Raw genomic sequence first — 16,425 nt, forward strand, 5'->3', positions numbered from 1 at the left:
ATCTGCAATGTTTTGGATTCCCACTGACAATAACTCATCTTATAGCGCATTTGACAGTGAAAGTGTTTCTTCTTACACATTTCCAAAGGTCACTCTAACATTTATAAGCAGCCCAATGACTTGCTATGGTAAGTTCTAGAATCTGTCATCTGTGCAACTTGCTGAAGGTTTGAAAAAAGAAAGATCCCTTTGTAAAAGCAAATAAGGTCATCGGGTCAAAAAGAATAGGAGTAGAATTAGGCCATTCAGCCCATTATGTCTACTCTGCCATCCAATCATGACTGATCTATCTCTGCCTCCTAACCCCATTCAACTGCCTTCTCCCATTAACCTCTGATACCTGTACTAATCAAGAATCTATCTATCTCTGCTTTAAATATATCCACCGTGGCAAAGAATCCAACAGATTCACCACCCTCTGACTAAAGAAATTTCCCCTCATCTTCTTAAAAGAACATCCTTAAATTCTGAGGCCATGACCTTTAGTTCTAGACTCTCCCACAAATGTACAAATACAATCTCTACAATTAAGAAAAAGATTCAAGATTCAAGATAGCTTTATTTGTCATCCAAAAAACAATTTTTTTGGACGAAATTCAGTCACCCACAGTCCAACAATAAAAGCATTAAAATAGGCAGATTACACAATAAAAGCATTAAAATAGGCAAATTACACAACCCCAAAAAACACACAAAAAAAGAAACATCCATCACAGTGAGTCTCCTCCAGTCCTCTCCTCACTGTGATGGAAGGCCACAATGTCTCCTGCCGTCTTCTCCCGCGGTCAGGTTGTTGTTGTTGTGGTTGCAGGCCGCCCCGGACGGTCCGCAGCGGGCCGACCCAAGCCCCGCAATCCGGGGTGGCGAACACGCTGCCGCTGTTGCTGCACGTCGGGGCGGTCGTGATAGAATTAATAGAATTAAGCTTATTGAAAATCTGATTAAATGCATTAAAATTATCTCTATTCAGCAAAATTGCATTAATACAAGAGATTTTCTGAGAGATCAAATAAAATGTTAAGTATGAAACTAACTGCAGTTGCTGGTACAAATCGTTACTGTTACTGTAAATTGCTATATTTTTAATAAAATAAATTGTACAGTGTCAAACCACTTTCCATTCTTTAATGATAATTCCTCTTTCTTACATGGAGTTATGGAGCATGGAAACAACCTCTTTGGTCCAATACATCCTTGCCGATCAAGATGTCTACCTAAGTTAGTGCCATTTGCCTGCATTTAGCCCATATTCCTCTGAATCTTTTCTTTCCACGTTTCTGTCCAAATGTGTTTTAAACATTGTAAATATACCTACCTCCAATGCTACTCCTGGCAGCTCATTTTATATCTCTACTACTCTCTGTGTGAAAAAGGTTGCTCCTTAGGTACCTTTCCAGACTAACCCTAAATCTAGTTGTAGACCCCTTAACCATGGGAAAAAGACTGTGACTATCAACCTCACCTATGCCCCTCTTTATTTTATATATCTCTATAATGTCACACTTCAGCCTCCAAAAATCTCTACAGTTAAGAAAAACTGAATTAGTTTATTACAAATATGATTATGTGCCTTTAAAATTATCTCTATTTAGCAAAAGTGTATAAATGCGAGAGATGTTCTAAGAGTTCAAATAAAATGTTCCTGCTAAACTATTACTCCAGGAAAAAAAAACTCAGCTTCTTCTTATAATTCAAGCCCACCAACCCCGGTAACATTCTTGTTAACCTTTTCTGCACCCCTTTTCAGCTTAATCCCATCTTTTCTATAGCTAGACAAGCAGAACTTTGCATGATACTTGTGATCTCACTATTGACTTGTACAGTTACATCATCACATTCAAATTCCTTTGCTCAGAGCCCTGTCTGATGACTTGCACTAATGCCTTATTTTTTTGGTCTTTTTTTCCCCTGTCTTGTAGAATTTGTCTGTAAGCTGTGTATACAATACAATACAATACAATACAATACAATATATCTTTATTGTCATTGTACAGGGGTATAACGAGATTGGGAATGTGCCTCCCATACGATGCAATAATTTAATTAGCTAGTCAGTATTAATTGAAACAACCCAATGAAACAAATTGTAACAGTTTTAAAACAGAATAAAGTGCAAGTATATCTGTGCCGGATCACTGTGCGATGTGACCATCCGGCTCAGCAGGACCGGTTCATAGCAGCTATGGCCCAGGGGATGAAGCTGTTCCTGAGTCTGGAGGTGCGGGCGTAGAAGGCCTTGTATCGTCTGCCCGATGGTAGAAGTTCGAACAGACTGTTGCAGGGGTGTGAAGAGTCTTTATATCTTTGTATATTGCCTGCAATGCTGCTACAAGCAAGATTTTCATTGTATCTGTACCTCTCTGTACTTGTGTATATGACAATAAACTCGACCTGACTTGACTTGAAGACAATCATGCTAAATGCTTTCTTCACGACCGTGCCTACCTTAATCACCACCTTCAATGAACCATAGGCACACTGCTAGATCTCCTTGTTCTTCAACACTCTCTAAGGCCCTGCCATTTACTGTGTAAGTCCTGCACTAATGTTATGCATACCACTTGTCTGAATTAAATTCAGTCTGCCATTCCTTGATCCTGTTATAATCATAGATAACCTCTTTTTTCCCTGCTTTCTATGCTACCAATTTTGGTGTCATGTGCAAACTTACCATGCGAGCAATATTGTCACCCAAATCATTAATATAAACTGCAGACAACAGTGGACAAAACACGGATGATTACAGACCTCCATTCTGAATGACAACTCTCCACTGCTACCCTCTGATTCCTTCCCCCAAGAACATTTTGTATTCTCTTGGCATTCCCACCTGCATCCCATGTGATCTTATTCCAGACGAGGCTACCACGCCGAACATTATCACAGGCCTTACTGAAGTCCTTTGTTGGGCAGAGCATCCTGTCAATTTACTCTGTCATTGCTCATTGTTTGGTGGAGTAAGCAAAATTTAAAAAAAATCTCAAACCTGTTTTCTTTTCTTTTCCCTAACCTACATCTCCCAGGAGTACATTGTGCATCCAGTCACCTGGCTTGGAGTATGGATTCCAGGGGCTGGTGCATTTGATAATTTTCATTAGATTTAATATTACTTCACCATTGACAGAGATTTAATTCAGAAAAACATGCTAGTTTGCTTGGAATAAATCACCTCAGTTGTGAATCAGATATGGTCACATATGTCAATAGAATGCCAAGAGGCAGGGAGGCAATATTCCTGAAATTAATGATTAATACACAGACCAAAATTGTATTATAAATTTCTACACAAAGTTACATAAATAAATGATTAACTTTTGCCTCAGTAATTTAATTAATCTCCACCTTTCTCATTATACTTCTCTGAAGTATTTCATGTTCTCTTAGTTCCTCACTTATATATTCTGTCCTTCATTCATTCTACAATCTTTCTTATTCTATACTTTTTCTCATTTACTTCACCCTTTTCCTCGGTCCTTTTCTGCATTCCTAGTCTTTCTCTTTTTTGTCAGGTAGTCTTTGTGAGTGTATCCTTTGCAATTCTACCTTTGAGAATGACGGTGAATCTATGGAATTCATTGCCACAGATGGCTATTGAGGACAAGACATTGGGTATTTTTGAGGCAGAGATTGCTAGGTTTTTGATTAAGAAGGGGGTTCAAATATTATGGAGAGAAGGCCGGAGAATGGGGTTGACAGGGAAAAATAGATCAGTCATGATTGAATGGCTTAGTTGATCCGATGGAATGAATTCTGCTCCTTTGTCTTATGGTACAAATCAGATGATTAGAGTCTCTGCCATGAAATAGTTCTGTAAGACCCACCTTGATCCTCCCTCATTGCACCCCATTCAGTGATTATGAAACTTCCTCTAAATATTTTATATCACATCAAAGGGAAACCAAACTGAAGGCACAGACTATTTCTTTAAATGGATGGCTCAATTTTCAGAAACACTGTCAAATCCAGAAAGCATCTTTGAAAGCTCAATTACTGTTGCATATGCATGTTGCAAATGACATTATAACGTAAACTAAATAAATTTTAAATGAACTACATTTTTTTCTCATGTAAAATATTCCCTCTGAATAGTGAAATTCATTACATCTTAAACAAGAGAATCATGTGCAATTTTTAACCCCCATTGTCCAGTGTCTGAAGGTCTCTGACCATTTGCCTCCACAGTTGCTGCCTGATCCACTGGGTTTGTTTTCTGGTGTCCAATAATTAGCTTGTCATGACTGCAGTATACTACTTCTGCTCATCAGAAGCCCTCTGTTGAATCTGAGACTCTCCACACAGCCTGTGTACTATTAATAGAAAGTATACTTACTAATTGCTCATCAACTGATGTAATCAATGTTACAAGGAAAACGGTTTCCTAAAAGCTTTCAGTCCCTTTATCATATCTTACTATGAGTAATCATAATAGTGTCCAATTATATTTTTTTCAAGTGCCCCATTTAGTTTTCTCAAAACACAATAGTAATACTAAATCGGTGATATAAGACAATTCATATTAGTTATCTTTCACCGGGTCATCAATTTTCATATACTGGACTGAGTGAGTCCATTAGGAAGGTTAAGGATTGTTGGTGAGTCATTATGGAGATTGCAAACTTGCACAAGTGCATGTTTAACTATTAGATGTGTGCCATTTGTGGACAATGATCAGGAACACAAAAATGTAGCCAATTATCTTTTCTTCTCCCCAGCAAAGGAGCCAGGTGAAAAAGCCCAGCAGAGATCCTGTTGCAAATCTTGAATCAATTTTGTTACCTCATCTGATTTCTTCATTATACCACAACGATTTCACATTTCAAAAACATCAGGGTTAAATAAAATAAATAAAAGCATTTAATTATGAACATTATGTCCAAATTATCATGAGCTTTTGAAATCACATTTGAAGGAGTCAAAAGCCTCCATAAGAATTGTGAGCTGCAGCACGTTAGAGAGAATTGCTATTTGTTCTTACAACAAAAACAACATAAGCAGGATGAGTTCATGCAGTAGTTCAAATGACTCACACTTGTATTGTTATTCCTTGTAGTTGCTAAAATAAACCCCTAATGTTATGTGAAAAGTCAGGAACCATTTAGCAAGGCAAGCAGCAGTCTAGACAAGAACAGCAAAAAAATCCAGGTGTTGGCATTTTGAAACAAAAAAAAAAACAGGATGCTAGAAATATTCATCACAATAGCTATCTTTTTTCAATCATTTGTTCCTTTTTCTGGATGTCACCAGCAAGGCCGGCATATAATGTTCTTGATCTCAATGCCTTGTTAACCAATTTCAGAATAAACCATATTACTAGGTCTGGAGCAACATAATCCAGTTTAAACTCTCATTACCAATTCTCGATTATTAACTAAATTAAATTCCACCACAGCCATGGTGGGATTTGAACTCGTCTTCTCTGGATTTTTAGTCAATATCTCTGGATTATGAGATATCCTTATCTGAGGAAGGGTCCCGGTCCAAAATGTATCCTATCCATTCCCTCCACTGATGCTGCCTGACCTGCTAAGTTACTGGTGCTTTACACAAGATTTCAGCATCTGCAGATCCTTGTGTTTCTCTGGATTAGTTGTTCAATGATCTAAATGCTGAGCAACCACCATATACCAAGATGGATAGTGAAGGAGTTAATTCCTCAGAACTGACATGAGTTAGACATTAAACATGGTTTAACTTGTAGAGGAGGAGGAGAACAAGGGGAATATTTTTGATAAGGTGAAGACCAAAACAGTGGATGAAAGAGTTGTAGCTTTGGAGTTGAGTTTTGATCAACATCTCATTAAAGTCAAACAGATTACCTTTTGCTTTTCAATTTGCTTGCTGGACCTGCTGGTTATTTTATTGTGCATTCAGGCATCCAGATCACCCTGCACACCAATGCGACCAAGTCTCTCCCCTTTTAATAATTGCACTTGTTTTAGGATCAATGTTTGCTAGACAGGATGAAAAAGCAGAATTGGAATTTTCCCTGAAATTTGTTTTTCAGGATCCCAAATGGATTTGGCATGAAAGTGAATTTCCTTGCATGATTAAAAAGAAAAGTTTCCTATCCTGTTATTTTTTTCTGTCTTTTCAGTTTCCACACATGGGATATGGCTTTCCCTGTTATCTTCATGGAGAGGTTGGTTTTCCTGTTTGCTCTGGGGAGAAGGAATGGGTGACGTTTCAGCTCGAGACCCTTCTTCAGAGCATCTTCCCCAATTATGCTACAGTTTGACATGAAATGAATCTGCAAATCTGTGATTTTTCTCTGCTGGTACCTCCCTGGATTATAATATCTTCAACGGAAAATAATTGTGTAGATCTTCCTTATATGCATCCTGTTACTTTATCTATTTGAAGATGGAACACGTAGCATAACTGTAAGCAGTAACTACAAAAGTAAATTACTTTCTTTTAGTGCTAGGACAGATGTGATATGTTCATGGATTTTATGCCTAATAACAGAATGAAATAATATGCAGTTAAAATGGAATAGAATCTTGTATGAGCAAAAGAGTGTCTCTATTCACGGAACTTTCTGAGCCACAGACAGTTTAATAATGCATTTAAATTTGGAAAGATTGTGAAAATGGTGGTTTGCAATAACTTTTTATAAGTAATATATTCATAGTCTATAGAAAGTGACAAGAAGCCCAATTTAATATTTATGAATTAAAACCTTATTTTGACCCTGGCATTCTGGTATAAAAATCAAAATATTACTTCAGGCATTCATATTGACTTTTTTTATTACAAATAAAAATGAGAACTGGAAAGTCTAATTTTTTTATGTCATTTACTGAGAACCTAACGCCCTTAGGGTGTGGCATTGGTTTACAGCAGTAGCATGAAACAGTTTCACTGTGGACCAACACTTAGTTTTTCTCACCAAGAACTTTTCCATTGACTTGAAAAGAAAATTATATGCAATTTAATTTGTGACTCGTCTGTTTTCATTATAGTTGAAGGTCGATTTCCTCCACTGAATCTATGAGTGAAATACCTTTTACTGTAATTCAATGGATCAGGCAGCATTTCTGGAGAAGTTGGTGTCTTTCTCAGACTGAAGAGGCGTCCCAACCCAAAATGTTGCCTCTCTTTCCATTTTGCCTCTATTTACAGTTTTAAAAAAGAAACATATTTTTACATTATTCTGTTTTTATTTGAATTTCGATCATTGCATTCCCATTCCCAAATCCATTCCCTGTTAACCTTGAAATGCTATTGGTGAGCAGTTCTCTTGAGCAGTAATGGTCCATTTGGTGAAGGTACTCTGAAAGTAAAATGGGGAGTTCCAGCATAAATGTGAGGTTATCCACTTTGGCGGCAAGAACAGGAAAGCAGAGTATTACCTGAATGGTGACCGATTGGGAGAAAGGGAGATGCAACGTGACCTGGGTGTCATGGTGCACCAGTCATTAAAAGCAAGCATGCAGGTGCAGCAGGCAGTGAAGAAAGCGAATGGTATGTTGGCATTCATAGCAAGAGGATTTGAGTTTAGGAGCAGGGAGGTTCTGCTGCAGTTGTACAGGGCCTTGGTGAGACCACACCTGGAGTATTGTGTGCAGTTTTGGTCTCCTAACCTGAGGAAAGACGTTCTTGCCTTAGAGGGAGTACAGAGAAGGTTCACCAGATTGAGCCCTGGGATGGCGGGACTTTCATATAAGGAAAGACTGGATAGACTGGGCTTGTACTCGCTGGAATTTAGAAGACTGAGGGGGGATCTTATAGAAACATATAAAATTCTTAAGGGGTTGGAGAGGCTAGATGCGGGAAGATTGTTCCCGATGTTGGGGGAATCCAGAACCAGGGGTCACAGCTTAAGGATAAGGGGGAAGTCTTTTAGGACCGAGATGAGAAAACATTTCTTCACACAGAGAGTGGTGAGTCTGTGGAATTCTCTGCCACAGAAGGTAGTTGAGGCCAGTTCATTGGCTATATTTAAGAGGGAGTTAGATGTGGCCCTTTTTGCTAAAGGGATCAGGGGGTATGGAGAGAAGGCAAGTACAGGTTACTGAGCTGGATGATCAGCCATGATCATATTGAATGGCGGTGCAGGCTCGAAGGGCCGAATGGCCTACTCCTGCACCTATTTTCTATGTTTCTATGTTTCTATGATTACATCATGACAATGAAGGGATTACAATATACTTGCAAGTCGGGATATAGGTTATTAGTAGTGATACTTGAAGGTGATGGATGCCAAGGGAGGTGGAAGGGAAAAGGGGAGTTTGGGGGAACTGTGGTAGAGACTGAGCAAGGTTAGGGATTACGATATACTTATTACCTTTGTTCTTCAAAGTGATGAAGAATGGAATTATGTGAAAGATACATCTTCTGGATGTGCTGGGACGCATCCTCAGTGATGTGACCTGGGGTCATTGGGTGTTTCTGGGCTCACAACATCAGACACCCTCACCCAGGCGACCCAGCCGGGGCGGATCAGGCCCCGACTTGCGTCCCAGCAGTAACTGCCCACGGATCAGCCCTCTTAATCCAAGCCATCTAGTGGCTTTCTCTGCAGCTTCGCTTGCGGATTGAATGGCCCTCTTCTTTGCCAGCCCCGTAATGCCCAATTGGTTGAGGACTTTGCAGAGTGAGCGTCCTGCAAAGCCTCTGCAGCCCACCTCTATGGGTTCATAGCGTGTCTTCCAGCCTGTCCTGGCACATCTCCACCAGTTCCTGGCACTTTGCGCATTTCCTCTCATTAGCTTCTTCAATATGCTCTTCCCAGGGCACTGTCAGCTCCAGAACGATCAGCTTTGTCACTTCGGAGGTGATGATCATGTCTGTCCGGAGTGATGTTGCTGTGATGTGCTGTGGAAATTTCAGCTGTTTGCCCAGATCGACGTGCAGCTGCCAGTCAGTGGCCGTGTCGAGGAGCCCCGCTCTTGTTTTTGGTTGTGGTCGAGGCTTCTCTCCAGCTTTGACAAAAGTGATTGATGTCTTCGGGGCATGGTGGTGTTTGCTGTTACTGATGGCAGTGGCTATGCTCTCAGCAACTACCTTAAGCACCTGGTCATGGCGCCACCGATAGCGACCTTCGCCAAGGGACTTTGGGCAGCTGCTAAGGAGATGTTCTAATGATCCTCTTCCAGAGCAAAGTGGGCAGGAAGGTGTCACGCTCTTGCCCCAGATGTGGAGGTTTGCTGGGCTTGGTAGAGCATCGTAGACAGCTTGGACAAGGAACTGGACGCACTGGAAGTCTGCCTGCATGATGTTTGACCAGGTAATCCTGCGCTGCGGTATGCTCTCCCACCTTGTCCACGCTCCCCTGCTGCCTAGGCCCCACCGTCCTGCTCACACGCTCTTCCTCCACACCTGCTCGGACCTCTTCCTGGATTAGATGGTGTCTCTCCTTGCCCTGGGCCTTGCCAACCTGGGTCTTAGGGAAGTATCCCAAGCCCACTCTGCCAGTTGTCATGACTCCCACCAATGCCTTTTGCCTTAGGCGTGACTCTGCCTCCTCCACTGCTTTTTCCGCCCTCCATTTTCTCCCTGTTCTCACCTCGATGCCAGCCGATGACACCTTTTGGTCCCTGGAGTCCCTGTACTGTAGGGCTTCTCTTGTTCGCGCCACCATAAACTCTTCTGTGAGACCACTGAAAGGGAGCTGCAAGATGTTACTGGTCCCGTACAGTGTTGCACTGTTGAGGCTGCGGGGAAGGCCAAGCCACTTGCGAAGAAGGCCACTGATCTTCCTTTTGAGGGACTCAACTGTGGTCAATGGAACAGCGTAAACCAGCAGAGGCCACAGGACACGGGGCAGGATGGAATGCTGATAGATCCAGGCCTTGAATCTGCCAGGCAGGCCTGACTTGTCGACTTCGGTGAACCAAGCTTCAAGGTCTTCGATGGACTTTTTAATGACGGCAGAGTCTCTCAGAGTTGCGTCAAAAAGCTTCCTCAAACTCTTGACAGGTTTCTTAGTGATGGAGGGAATGGTAGTTCCTGATAATAAGAAGTGGAATTTGTCAGTCACCTTCCACCTCTTCAGCACCATGGACCTTGACTTGGTCGGCTTGAAACTCATCCTTGCCCAGGTGATAAGTTTCTAAAGACCTTGTAGGATCCACCTACTCCCTGGGACCGATGTTGTGGTGATGGTAAGGTCGGCCATAAAAGCTCTTATTGGGGGCTGTCGTACACCAGACTTGGTTAGGGGGCCTATGCATTCCACCTCGGCTGACTTGGCCACCATGTTCATGGCAAGAGCAAAAAGAATAACAGAAATGGTGCAGCCTGTTATTATTCCTTTTCCAAGCCCATGCCAGTCTGATGTTTCTGACCCAGAAGTCACTCTCAGACTGAAATTATGGTAATAATCCAGGATCAGGACCTTGATCTTACTGGGAACATGGTAGCGGTGTAGTGCAAGTTCAACCAGTCTGTGCGGCATGGACCCATAGGCATTGGCAAGATCTAACCACAGGACAACTAGGTCGCCTCTGTTTTCATGGGCTTCTCTGATGAGCTGCGTGACTACTCCAGTGTGCTCCAAGCAGCCGGGAACTCCAGGAAACGCATCCTTCTGCACTGAGGGGTCGATGTACCTGTTTTTGAGGAGAAACTCAGTTAATCTTTGGGAGACAATGCTGAAAAACACCTTCCCTTCCACGTTCAGCAGCGAGATTGACCGAAACTGATTGATGTTCTTTGAGTTTTCCTCTTTCGGGATCCAAACTCCTTCAGCGCACCTCCACTGGTCAGCAACTCTCCCCCTTCGCCATACCACCCTCAAGATCTTCCATAAGTGTGGAAGGAGCTCTGGGCAGCGCTTGTACACTATGTATGGTACGCCACTAGGGTCTGGTGCAGAGGCTGAGTGTGCCGACTTGATGACCTCCTCAACTTCCTTCAGACTCGGCTCCCTCAGATTGAACAGTGTTGTTGGGGGGGCTGGGCTGATGAGAGCTTTGTTGGGCTCGAGCTCCTGTTCCCTCATCAGATCGCTCAGGGTGTCATGGAGGAAGAGATTGACTTCATTTGTTGAGCACATGAGGCGGCCACTGCGCTTGTCCCTGGTGAAGTAATCGCCTAGTGAAGCCAAAGGGATTGGCAATGAATGCAGCTAGTTTCCTGGCTCTCTCTCTTCCTCTTCTCCTGTGCCACTCTGCTCTGTGGAGGGTCATAAGCCTTTTCCTTAGGATGTTTCGTAGGTCGGCCAAGGCGCGCATCACGAGTGATGCTCTCAAAGATTCAGCAAATTGATGCAGCATGTTTTGCAGTATAACAAAAATGGATAAAGAGGATATCCAAGTGGTATGGAAACAAGGAACGGCAGATGCTGGTTTACAAAAAGAACGGTAGATGGACTGTTCAGGAGATAAGACACTTCGTGCAGAATGTGACGATTACATTTGTGTAGTTGGTTCAATTATTTTCTAGATAACAAGCAGGATGGTGAGGAAAATAGCAATTAAAACCCCAGTGAGTGATCAGGTAAAATTATTACAACCTTCTTGTTGGGGATGAACATTGCCTAACACTTGTCAGAGCAAACATCTCACCATATTTCTGCCCAAGCCTCGGTGACATTTAGGTCATCTTGAAAGGATTTGCAAAGGAAAATGGACATTGTTTAATCATCAACAAACAGGTCCACGTGTTCTGATAGTATAATGAAAGGAGATCATTGACAAAGCAGCTAAGATTGCTCCTCTGGGCTTTTAGTCTAAGCTGTGCAATACGGCATCTTTTAAATTAGAAACAATGACCTGGTTTATCTTTGGCTAATAATTTAATGATGTTGAAGCAAATTGGTCACAGAGTGCATGCAGCTAAAGCAGTGAATATTCTCATCATGTACACTCACACTGCTCTCTGCATGGATTAAGACGGTTTTAATTGTTATAGGTTTAAGTGTCCAGTGAAGGGCATAGTATACTTGGAAGAAGGAAGGAGGTACGTTAGGTGAATGATAAGAATTAACTCTTAATGCACCAGTAAAGGGCCTGTCCCACTTAGGCGATTTTTTAGGCGACTGCCGGTGACTGTCAAAGTCGTAGCAGATCGCCGAGATTTTATTTTACCCTACGACAATGACCTCGGCAATGCCGAGACAGGTCGATACAAGTCACTTTTTTTGTGAAACTAGCACCTGGCTAAGAGATTACACTGTCATCGGAAACATCGCAAAATTCCTACGCTTATCAATGCTTCTCCGGCGTCATAATTTTCGCTGAAATCACTGACAATTCTGTAATTTCTTGAGAGTTTTGAAATATAACATCTTGCCCGGGTTACTTGAAAACCAAGCTTCATGGTAACAAGGCATAAACTGGATTTACTTCCAGTTTACTAAAAGCAGTATTAAGAAATTTAATTTTAAACGTGGTTAAATGGATTTTTGTGTGGAGTGTGGGCATTCTTTGAAAATGCAGAGGAGATGCATATCTGGTTTCTGGGTTGCATATCTGGGTTGGGAGCCTACTTTAAAAGTAATCGCTGATGGCCATAAACATTGAGAAATTCCCAAGCGCCAATCTACCTGTCAAATGTCCTGACGGCAAATAAATTGGTTAAACACAAGTATTTTATGGTATCTTCAAATGACTTTACTTAATTTAATATTACGTGCTTCTAAATGCATCTGCAACAACCTAGCAAACCTGGGGACAGCATGCGACAGCGCCCGCAATAAGCTATGATACCTGGCGACAAGCCAGCTGTCACCGAGAAATTTGTATCTGGAAAATGTTTCAGCGACGTGCTAAGATCCACTACGATTCTTGGAAGACTCCTCACGATCATGCCTGCGGCACCCTGGAGAACATTCGGCGACAGCCTAGTCGCCAGCAGTCGCCTTAAAATCGCCTAAGTGAGACAGGCCCTTAAAACACTTTGAGGAATGTTTAGATAGTCTTAAAAGGATTTGCAAAAGGAGGAAAAAAGGATTTTCAGTGTCCTGATGAAGGCTTCCGACCCTGGCTTCTGTCTCTGCCAAGGACTCTACAGTGGCTGTCCATGCACCAATCTCCCACGTCAAAGGATGTCACACACAAGCATCCACCTGGAGGGACATGTTACCTGCAACACTTCACAGTCTGTGGCTCCAGGTGCAGGCTCTTCTGCCATCTTACAGAAATAACTCACCAGGAGGGCAATCACACTTGACACTGAGTAATCATTGATGATGATGGCTGATTTTATCCACTTCAAAGGACAAGCTAATTGGGAGCAGTGCAACTGGGACTGCCAAGCAAATTAATTTCACATTACTGTTAAGACTTATTTTGTCTAGGAAGGAACTGCAGATGCCAGTTTACACCAAAGATAGACACAAAAGGCTGGAGTAACTCAACGGGTCAGGCAGCATTTTGTCCTTGGCCATGCACTGGAAATTTGTGAAATGCGATAATCCTTACTGTTAGATCTTATGCCTATAAATTTGTTTTGATATAATCTTATTCAGTTTTATGTACAAATCAAACTGATAGAACAAAGTTACTGCAGTTTAAAAAATGTGATTTCAACACTTTTAATTGCATTAATTTATTTTAATTACTCCCACTAAAGCATTAAGCACTTTGATTGATATATTATGAATCTAATAAGGTGATTTAATTCACTGCTGGTCAGCTGTGGCTGTTAATGTGGGCACCGAGTGTTAGTGCCAGTGCACTCCATGTTATTTATGAAAGAAGATAATTACACTCAATGATTAATGATTGTTACTGTGGTGGATGGGGGGTGACTTGCAGTGTGCTCCAGCACTTTGACTATTTCCACATGCATCAGCATGTGGAAAAAAAGGGCTGCAACTTACTGGTATTGTGATGGAGCAGTAAGCTGGCGAGAAGAACAAAGACACATGAGACTTCTGGTGAATGATGGGATCCTTCACAAATCCGCTTGAAGGATAGAGACAGCAGCAAATCGCATGACAGAGAAAGAAATAAAGTGTATTACAGTCAAATGAAGCACAGGAAGTGAAATATAACTGGGAAGAAAATATTGGATTAAACAAAAAGATAAGAAATATAAAATAAACATTATAAATTGGATTTTTAAAGAATTCCAAGTATTTATTCATATTAATAATAATAACAATAATTAATATTAATACATGAAGTTTATTCCACTATAAGAATTATTGGGTCAGATTGACGGAGTGATGTTGAAGAAATCAAACTCATATCATTAAAGAAAGAAAACAAATGGCTGGAACAAGTCAATGGGTCAGGCAGCATCTACAGAGAGAATTGGACTGATGGTGTTTAGGAAGGAATTGCAGGAAGACACATAATGCTGGAGTAATTAAGCGGGACAGGCAGCATCTCTGGAGAGAAGGAATGGTGGTGTTTCGAGTCAAGACCCTTCTTCAGACTGGTTCGGGATAAGGGAAATGAGAGATATAGGCAATGATGTAGAGAGAGATAAAGAACAATGCATGAAAGATATGCAAAAAGTAACGATGATAAAGGAAACAAGCCATTGTTAGCTGTTTGTTGGGTGAAAATTAGAAGCTAGTGCAATTTGGGCGGGGGAGGGATAGAGAGAGAGGGAATGCCAATGCTACCTGAAGTTAGAGAAATCAACATTCATACCACTGGGTTGTAAGCTTCCCAAGCAAAATATGAGATGCTGTTCCTCCAATTTGCATTTAGCCTCACTTTGACAAATGGAGGAGACCGAGGACAGAAAGGTCTATGTGGGAATGGGAAGGAGAATTAAATTGTTTAGCAACCGGGAGATCGGGCAGGTTCAGGCGGACAGAGCGAAGGAGTTCAGCGAAACGATCGCCCAGTCTACATTTGGTCTCGCCGATGTATGAGAGTCCACATCTTGAACAACAGATACAGTAGACGAGGTTGAAGGAAGTGCAAGTGAACCTCTGCATAACCTGAAAGGCCTGTCGGGGTCCCTGGACAGAAATTTGGGGTTGGGACTCTTTTTCATTAGTCTGAAGAAGTTTAGTTTAGTTTAGACATAGAGCGTGGAAACAGACCTTTCGGTCTACCCAATCCGTGTCAACCAGCAATCACCTGTAAACTAGTTCTATGCTGCACACTGGAGAAGTTTTTATTTGGATGGAAACCAATTAACCTACATATGTGCATGTCTTTGGAATGTGGTTCGAAACCAGAGCACCCGGAGAAAACACACGCGGTCACAGAGAGAATGTGCAAACTCCGTACAGACAGTATCTGTAGTCGGGATCGAACCCCAGCTCTCTGGCGTTGTAAGGCAGCAACTCTACTGCTGCACCACTGTGCTGTCCCAAGTGTCCCAACCCGAAACGTCATCTTCCATTTCCCTCGGTGGATGCTGCTGTCATGTTGTACTCCCCCAGCAGCTTGTATTTTGCTCAGGGTTTCGGCTTCTGCAGTCTCTTGTGTCTCACATCATTACATATGTATTTATGCTGTTAAGTATCAGCTTACATTTCAGTTTATATGTGGGGTTTAGCTGGAGGTCAATGGTTTCCTGCCTTCTGGTGGTGGGTCCCCTCACATTGAGATCTGGGGATATTTTGGCTGGAAGGACATCTGAAATGGAATGGAATGAAATGGAATGGAATACTTTACTGTCACATGTGACTAGGCACAGTGAAATTCTTTGCTTGCATACCCAATGTATAAAAAATAGTGGCCACCGACGGTCCTGACAGAGTTACAAAGCACGCCAGCTCCTCCTTTTGTTCTCCCCCATCTCCCGGTTCCCCCACTGCAGGACCCCATTGTCCATTGTTCTCCCCCCTCCCCATTGTCCATTGTTCTTTGTCCTTCCTCCCTCCCCATTGCCCATTGTTCCCCCCCCCTCACGGTGGTCCCCCATGCCAGGTCCTCCATTGTCCTTCCCTCTCTCTCATGGTGGTTCCCCTGCGCTCTCATCGACCGTCGACCATGGGTCGACTCGCGAGGCTTCACCACGAGTAAGGACAGATACGTGGATTGAGTAAGGACAGATACGTGAGAGCGCGGGATGCACACAACAGAATTCTCAGTTGGGAGGACCTGAACCAACAAAATCTGGCATAAAACCAACGGGATTGGATGCAAGACTTTGACCCGCGTACTTCCTATTTAATCAGAATTTTACATTGCTTGTTTTTAATATTGTTTACAGAGTACTATCTTTACATATTCTGTTGTGCTGCTGCAAATAAAAAAAATTGTTGTTCTGTCTGGGACTCTCTCTCTTGACTCTCTAGAAACAGAAAATGCGAGAAGTGCTTGGCAAGTCAAGAAGAATCAGTGGAGACAAAACAAAATTAATATTTCAGTTTGATGACGTTCCCTCAGAAAGGTCATACACTCAGGGATAATCACACACCCAAAGTAAAATAATTCAGAAAATGCGAGACTGAGGAATTAAGAATTTACTCACTGATGTTTCCAATGATTTCTAAATTTTAATTAAACTTATAAAATGGCAGATAATCAACAAAGAAAGAAAGGAATAAGGATATAACATGGATAG

The 16,425-nt window shown here is 42.0% G+C and overlaps 1 pseudogene; it reads right to left on the bottom strand.

The window, feature by feature from the left end:
• LOC144592617 (uncharacterized) overlaps positions 1-11,177 on the bottom strand; it is a 45,174-nt pseudogene extending 33,997 nt beyond the window's left edge.
• Between the last annotated feature and the right edge of the window lie 5,248 nt (positions 11,178-16,425).

Source organism: Rhinoraja longicauda, chromosome 1, assembly GCF_053455715.1.
Source record: "Rhinoraja longicauda isolate Sanriku21f chromosome 1, sRhiLon1.1, whole genome shotgun sequence".
Taxonomy (NCBI): Eukaryota; Metazoa; Chordata; class Chondrichthyes; order Rajiformes; family Arhynchobatidae; genus Rhinoraja; species Rhinoraja longicauda.